The sequence below is a fragment of the Trichosurus vulpecula genome, chromosome 2 (assembly GCF_011100635.1).
Source record: "Trichosurus vulpecula isolate mTriVul1 chromosome 2, mTriVul1.pri, whole genome shotgun sequence".
In the NCBI taxonomy this organism is placed as follows: Eukaryota; Metazoa; Chordata; class Mammalia; order Diprotodontia; family Phalangeridae; genus Trichosurus; species Trichosurus vulpecula.
In genome coordinates, this window is record NC_050574.1 from 441,625,777 (window position 1) to 441,634,413 (window position 8,637).

Sequence of the window (8,637 nt, forward strand, 5' to 3'; positions counted from 1 at the left end):
CTTCCTGACTTCTCCACCCAGCACTTACTGTGCCACTTGGCGGCTTAAACGGCAGGTGGAAAACTGGACCATTCCAAAGGTGTGACCTGATAGGTTCAAGAGAACTGAAGAAAGCTTTCAGCTTTGCAAGGGATCTTGGAGAGATCACGGACAACAAAGACACAAAATGTACATGCATGGGTGAGCTGCAACCTGTATCATTGGAGGAAACTCCCAAATCAATGAGATCACAGATTCATTTGAATAATTTGAGTATAGAGGGAACCAAAATCTTCATCTTCAGGCAGAACTCTCTTTCGCCCAGTCTAGGCACTGAGGATAGCTGTCAGAAGCTACTATCTCTGAACCTCTCTTAACCTGGAGCCCAAGGAGTCTATGAATAGAATTTAGTGCGTTCATAAATTTAGATGGGAAAAAATCTTTACTTGTAATCCTATGTGTTTTATGTTATGCAAATATAAATATTATTCTAAGATGAAGTCTGTAGCTTTCACCAGACTTCATGACACAGAGGGTTAAGAATCTCTGCCTTGTGTAAGTGAAAAAAAGAAAAATAGGCGATAACTATTATTTACTTGGCCTTGTATTTTGAAGAGGAAGAGCAGCCTTTCTGGGGGCATCAGTGCTAGACCCTAGAATGATAGAGGCAGTCTCAATAAGCCAATTGTTAAATTTTTAGTGTGAGCATTTACACCTTAGAAAACAGCAAACTATCATTCAAGGCTTAATTTATTGTTTTGCTGTTTGGACTAAGAAAGTGATGGAGAAAATGTTATTAATGCAGTCTAAACTTAAACTTTGTTTGCATTCATTACCCCCCTCCCCAGACCTGGTTGTTAAACATTTACCAGTACATATTCTGTGAGACTGCTTTCTCAGCATTCTCTGATGATGATTTCTGATAGTGGTCCAAGGGAATGGTTGGGGTTACCCTTTCCCTAGCAGCCTCTAGTACTTCAAGAAAAAGGCTATTTGCCTGACAAGATAGGAAAAGAAAAAACCATTTTGCCATGGTGGTTTTCCTTGGGCATGCTGAACTGATATTGATGGACACAGATAAGTATCTACAAGCTGCTCCACAATATGAGTCAGAGAGAAAATTAAGTAGCAGCAGCAGCAGCAGCAGCAGCAGCAGCAGCTCTGACACCCCTGCTGAAGGGGGAGGAACTAGGAGGGAAAGATTGCCTTGAGATCTGCATTTGTGGTTTTAAAGCCTTCAGCCGCTCCACAAGCCCACACTTCATGCTGGAGTAATTATGTGGGTGTAAATTGTGGAGCGGGGGTGGGAACAGGGAAACCAGATTGAGAGAAGTCTGTCAATGGCGGAACTAGACACAAAGGGTTTTAGGAAAGGAATTGGTCATTTGAATTCTCCTGAGGGCTTAGCAATAAACTCACAAATGATGGAGTTTTGACTAAAGGTTCAGAGAAAACAGCATCTCAAGTTTTCTAGTCCAAAGTGATGGAGAGCCGACGTTAGAAGGAAGATGGAGCATTTGAGAATTTTGATGATGTTGACATAGAGTAAACACAGTACCTATTTCACCATAACATTAAAGATTTTTATAAACCATGATACTCCCATCCCTTAGGGTTGTTTTTTGTTTTGTTTTGTTTTTGAGGAAGGGCTCTTCCTTAGTGTCCTCTCATAACTCCTTAAGGGTATCCTAAATTATACAGTAGAAAATCCCCTACCACTGTTAATATTCAAATTCAGGCACACAGGGCAAGTGGTAACAGCCCCAAATTACTCTTCCTGTACCCTTGACACCGCACCCTCCTTCCCAAAATGGTCATGTAGGAGAATTGAGTCCAAAGAACAATCTTGGGTATATAATAACTTCCCAACTATGCGTATTAAACTAACATAAGATATTATATTAATAACTAGTTTTAGCTTAATTTCTTTTCCCTATTTAATAACCTTTGATTTTTAATAGTAGTGTTAAGTACTTCTACCAGAAAGGTAGGAATTGTGTGGAAATCCCAGTCAATTTCAGTTAGAGGGCCATTTCAAATTCTCCTCAAATAGAGTATGGAGGCAGCTACCTACTCTATGTGTAAAAACCACCTCAGCTTAAAAAGAATGAATAACAAGATATCCTTAAGTGCCCTTTTCACTACAACATATAGAGAGACAGCATGGTGTAAAGACAGGAAGGATGGAAGGAAGGAAGGTAGGAAGTCAGGAAGGAAGGTAGGGGATGGTAGGAAGGAAGGAGGGAAGGAAGGAAGGAAGGAAGGAAGGAAGGAAGGAAAGAAGGAAGGAATGAGAAGGAAGAAGGAGAGGAAGGAAGGGAGGAAAGGAAAAAGAAAGGAAGGGAGGGAGGAAAGGAAAAAGAAAGGAAGGGAGGAAGGAAGGAGGGAAGGAAGGAAGGAAGGAAAGAAGGAAGGAAGGAAGGGCAAGGAAGGAAGGAATGAGAAGGAAGGAAGAAAAGAAGGAAGGAAGGAAAGAAGGAAGGAAGGAAGGAAGGAAGGAAGGAAGGAAGGAAGGAAGGAAGGAATGGGAAGGAAGGAGGGAAGGAAAGAAGGAAGGAAGGAAGGAAGGAAAGAAAGAAGGAAGGAAAGAAGAAAGAAAGGAAGGAAAGAAGGAAGGAAGGAAAGAAGAAAGAAAGGAAGGAAAGAAGGAAGAAAGGAAGGAAAGAAGAAAGAAAGGAAGGAAAGAAGGAAGGAAGGAAGGAAAGAAAGAAGGAAGGAAGGAAGGAATGAGAAGGAAGAAGGAGAGGAAGGAAGGGAGGAAAGGAAGAAGAAAGGAAGGGAGGAAGGAAGGAAGGAATGAGGGAGGGAAATAAGCTCTTATTAAGTGCTTGCTATCCAGACACTATGCTAAGTACTTTATAAATGTTATCTCACTCGATCCTCATGAAAACTCTGTAATGTAAGAAACTGAGGCACATAGAGGGTAAATGACTTGCTTAGGGTCACACAGTTAGTACATTCCTGAGGCCAAATTTGAACTTGGGTCTTCTGACTAGGCCCACAGCTCTATACACTTATATCACCTAACTAAACTGTGCCACTCACTAAATTGGGAAAACATAAGGTCTAATTCCACTTCTAATTTTTAATTTTTTTTTTACTTATTTAGAACTTAAGTACAAAAGGACCAAAAGAAAGAAAGAAGGAAAACATTTCCATGTGCACAGTATAACATAAAAAAAGAATTCAATATAAAATCATGGATTTCCATTTCATACCATTTACTTGTTTTGAAAAACTGCGATAAATACTACACATCATTTCCAAAGCTAAATGCTTTTCTGTGCTTCCTTCTAAGTGTTCTTTTCTGTTCATTTTTTATTTTATTTTCTCCCTCTCTCCCCACCCCTCTCTAGAGAAGGCTATCATTAGACACAAATATGCATATATATATATATATATATATATATACATATACATATACATGTACATACATATATATATATATCAGTTCTTTTTCTGGAGGTGGATAGCATCTTACTTCATAGATCCTTTGTAGTTGATTTGAGTATTTATAGTACTCAGAAAAACTTGGCTGTTCACAATTATTCATCAAACAATATTGCTGTTACTGCATACAATGATTCTCTTGATTCTGCTCATTTCACTCTTTATTATTTCATGTTAAATCTTTTCATGTTTTCTCTAAAATCCACCACCTCATTATGTCTTATAGCACAGTAATATCCCATCACAATCATATTTGTTTAGCCAATTTGTTTAGCCATTCACGAAATGATGGGCATCCCCTCAATCTCCAGTTCTTTGCCACCACAAAGACGGCTGCTATCAACATTTTAGAACATATAAGTTCTTTTCCTTTTTCCCCAATCAGCTTGGGAAATAGACACAGTAGTGGTATTTTTGGGTCAAAGGGTATACACCATTTTATAACCCCTTGGGCATAATTCCAGATTGCTTTCCATAATAGTTGAATCAGTTCATGGTTCTACCAACAGTGAATTAATGTTCCAATTTTTCCACACCCCCTCCAACATTTGTCACTTTCTCCTTCTATCAGTTCTAGTCTTAAAAAGCCCTGTGGCCTTGGGGAAATTCTTTAGCCTCCCTAGGCTTCGGAGAAGCAGATGTAGCAGGCCTCTTCTTGTCCCCAGCTGCCATTTTGTCCAGAAGCTCATCTATTTCTCTGTCATTGCCATGCTCCTGCTGACAGTTTACATTCCTGTTGCTCTCATTTGGGTTCCAGAATGCCTTGTGTCTCTCCTGCTGCCATTTCTGTGGCCACATGGTCACTCATCTTCTTGGACCACAGAGTTCTCCAGAGGGACCTCACACCTGTGTAGGTTTTCTCATCAGTCAGAGTCTCTGCGTGTGGGCCCTTTCTGCTCCCTCTCTTCAGCTCTCTCTAGCTTTGTCTCTACTCTCCTTTTCACAGGACAGTTCTATGGGTGTGAACCATGACGAATTTGGCACAGTCATCCTTAATGTTAGGGACTGCATTTTAGATCAGGGGAGTTCTGGTCAATTTGATGAGTTTCCCTATCAACTTAATGCTATTAGAGGAAGTAAATCTTTGGGAGGCTCTAAGGGAGTACATCTCCATTGAGAGCCTGGGGATGCCCACTAACACTTTGCTGAGAGGACTCCTGATTAATTCCCAGTGATCCAGGCTATTTTCAAGGTGATGAGCTGAGTGGGACTCAGGGAGAAGGACTCTTTTTGGAGAAGTTTCACCTTTTCTATGGTTTTTTAAAAGTGAACTGAAAAACCAACTGTCTCTTTGACTACCATTTCACCTTCTATTGGAAAAAACATACAACAAATAATGTAATGTACCCAAGCAGTCTTCTTCCTGCCAGGTAGATATTGCATTGGAGCACCATATGGGAGACAAATGAGAGAAGAGATTCTGAGAATGGGTGCTCTGAGTCCGAAAGATAGCAACAACTCTAGTAGAATACTAATAAATTTGTTGCAAAAGGACATGGCAGAAGGAAACACAAGAATGCCCATATTGTCTGGGAGGCTAGTTTATAGATAATGTGCATCATCCTTCAAACACTCCTCTAAAGGAGTCCCTCTTCCCTTCCTCTCCATGCCCCCCTTTGCAAACACCCTAAATATTCCCAAAGTTAACCTTCCATCCAGAGAAGGAAGATTTCCTGGACCTTCCTGATAGCCTTGGGGGTTGTCTCATGGGTAGCCCCAAGTTCAGGAGCTTCCAAGTTTGAGAGTTCAGATCTCAAGTCTTTAGAGAAAGGAGGGGATTTCCTGATGCAAGGGGCTTCATAGGAGACAACAAACAAACAAATAAATAAATGAAAATCACTCAGATCTCCTGAGCAGCATTCTAATGGAAGAGCAAAGTCAGCAGTTAGTGTCTAATAGGAATGGGATTTTCCTTATTTATTTAATGATCCTCAAATGTGTTTGTCTTAGTGTATGTTTTTGCTAAAAGCACAGGGTGAGACTATGAGTGTGAAATTTCCTTTGGGGGCTCTGTTGGCTACTTTGCATCTTCTTTGTTTTCTGGAGTGGGGGAGTGGGGAGTGAAATAATAGCTATCCTACCTATATGTGAGGGCCACTAGGTGGTGCAGTGGCTAGAGCACTGGTCCTAGGGTCAGAAAGATCTGAGTTCAAATTTGACCTCAGACACTTAATAGCTGCAACCCTGGGCAAATCACTTAACCACTACTTCCCTCAGTTCCTCATCTGTAAAATAGGGATACCGGAGGGGGAAAAAAAGGCAAATTACCTTAGTATCTTTGACAAGAAAACCCCATGGACAAAGGTCTATGCTGCAGGGGTGAGAAAACTGTGGCCCTCTAGGTCATATGACAAACAGTGCTGCTCTGTGAATCCAAACTTCACAGAACATATCACTTTAATAAAAGGATTTGTTCTGTAAAACTTGGACTCTGTCAAAAGACCACACCCAAGGACCTAAAAGGCCACTTGTGGCCTCAAGGCTGCAGGTTCCCCACCCCTGGCTCTATGGTGGGCCTGCACAACATACAGTCCCTGGGCCACTTGTGGCCTGCCAAAGGATTTTGAGTGGCCCAGGAAAAATGTGGAGTGTATAAAAGAATGTGAAGATGTAAGGAGTGCTTTGTCCATGCCCCGTTTAACCCACTTTCCACTAGTCACTATTGTGCTCATCATGTAACTTGGTGGGTAGGCTTCCACTGAGCACTCTCCACTGTTTGTCATATGACCCATGGAAACCAAAAACTGTCAGTTTGTTTCTAGGGACTAGATTATACGCAGCAGGAAGAAGTTCAGCTATTTTAATTTTGGCCCCTACCTAATGCCAAGTTGTGCAGGTCTGTTTTATGGGGTAATGTAGTGTCAAATACGACTGAACAACTCAACAACAACACCTTTATGCATTGCCACCTTGGGTGCCTATGTCGGAGCTGGAACTTTGTTATCCACATTTGAAAAACTCTAGACATGAGTCAATTATAATTTGCACATGGAGATGTTTCTGGAGTCATTCCAGATAGAGGCAAGGAGCCAGAGAAAAACAATGACCCTTTCTGGGATCAGCACCTATGATTGAACCCTGTCTGTGTGAGCCCAGAGGCTTTGGGAGTCTTGACCATGAATTACATTAATGTCATAACAAAGGGGCAAAGAAAATATTCAAGATAGGTGAGGAAGGGATTATTAACACATGTTAAGGAACTATAAGAGGAATCGGGGAGGGGTTTCCCAGGCTTTTCCCAAATACACTTGCTGCATATATAAAGGTTTAACTTTCTAATTGTGATTTACTTAAGCTAACATTAAAGTGAGATCTTATGCCTGGCAGCCCTATCTCTTGGGGTGGGAGGGAGAGGAGGAATAACTTGCATTGAAAATTCCATCACCAATAATCCATTCAATCAGCAGATCCTTTATGTCCTTGATAGCTTTCTTGCCTGCCTTGAGTGGGATGCAATGTTCAACATTTTCATCTGTAATTGTTTTCTGAAAAAAATGAAAAAAAGAACATCCTTTAGCTCTGTCTGGAATTTATTGTACATGCTGATTCTGCTTACTCTCAGACTGGGATGTATAAGTTTCTTCTCCCTCTCTCTATTCCTTCTTTCTCAAGGACTTCTTTCCTCCCTTTGAATTCAACCTCAAAACCAAAATTATTTACATCTGGTGAAAAGAGCAGTTCAGGGGCTCTGCCTAAGTTCTGCCTAAGCCTACAGCAAATTAAGGAGATCCAATGAATGGTCCACTGCTCTCTGGAGAGAAAGCTCTCAGTTAGAAAAGTCACCGTCCTGTAGGCAGAAGAGTGTGGCTTGGATTTATTGACTCAGGCTTCATCTACTTTTCCTGTACAGTGTCAGTGAAATGTGATAGCTATTAGTCACCTTTAGGAGAAAATGAAAGTATGTTATTCCTTTATTTCTCATATTCAGTTCATGTCAGTATATAATGATGTCATTAACAACTCCATCCTCAGCTTTTTATCCTTCTAATTTAAATTCTGCTGGGGTAGTTCCTAAAAAAAATCCTTGCATAACTTAACCATCTTATATAACATTTTAATGAATGGTTAAGACTTCCATTTCCTAAGATCACTAACTGGAAATAACCTAAGCTGAAAATATTTTTTGTAAATATTACCTGCACACCCTCCCCCATACACATATGTATTTATTTACAATAAGTTACCATGACAAAAAGAGACCTTCTGCCTTTCAAGGTGGTTGAGTGGAGGGTACTTAACAAATATCCTTGTAAGCCCTTAACCAGGGATTCTTCCTCATTCAGGTTTTTCCCTGACAGGAGAACAGAAAGCCTGTTCTCAGGGTCAGAGAAAAAAGTTAATGATTGACAATTCCTCCTTTTAAAGGAGAAGATGCAATCAATTAATCAACAAGCTTCATTAAGTGTTTACTAGTTCCAACCACTGGCCTAGGTACTGGGAATCCAAGTGCAACCGTGTGCCCCTTTTAGACTTTGGCAAATTTGAAGGTTATAGGAGACAATTAATAGAGACAATGACATACCCATTCCATTCAGAACGTGTTTCCATTTATATCTTATCAAGAATGAGCCCTTTGCAGATTCCGAACAGATGATTTTGAACCTGGTAAAAGATATAAGACCTTGAGTAGCATCATTTATACCACGTAAATTATATGAGACTGAGTAGCTAATTGTCTTATTAAAGTACAAGAAAGTAGCTGAGTAGACTGTTGAGACAACTCAACTTCAGTTCATAGATCACTTCTTTTTTTGTTTGTTTTTTTGATGGGGGGAGGCAGGGCAATTGGGGTTAAGTGACTTGCCCAAGGTCACACAGCTAGTACGTGTCAAGTGCCTGAGGCTAGATTTGAACTCAGGTCCTCTTGACTCCAGGGCTCGTGCTCTACTCGCTGCACCACCTAGCTGCCCCTCATAGATTACTTCTTACCATTTTTGCACCCATTCATTTGCATGGACCAACAGGAAGGACTTAAAGTACTTAAAACTGCTGAATTCTGAGCTCTAGAGAAGTTTGGTGATTTTTAGGAAACTAGTTATGGCCTAGCATGCAAAGATGAAGTTATGGAAAAATTTGTTCAACAGTTACCATAAACTAGGGTGAGATCTTTCATCAAGTACACTTGGTCCTGGACCATAAAGAATTGTTGCTTTAAAAAAAAACCAGGCTAAATCTGAAGAGCATTAGCTTTCCTAGATGACATCACTC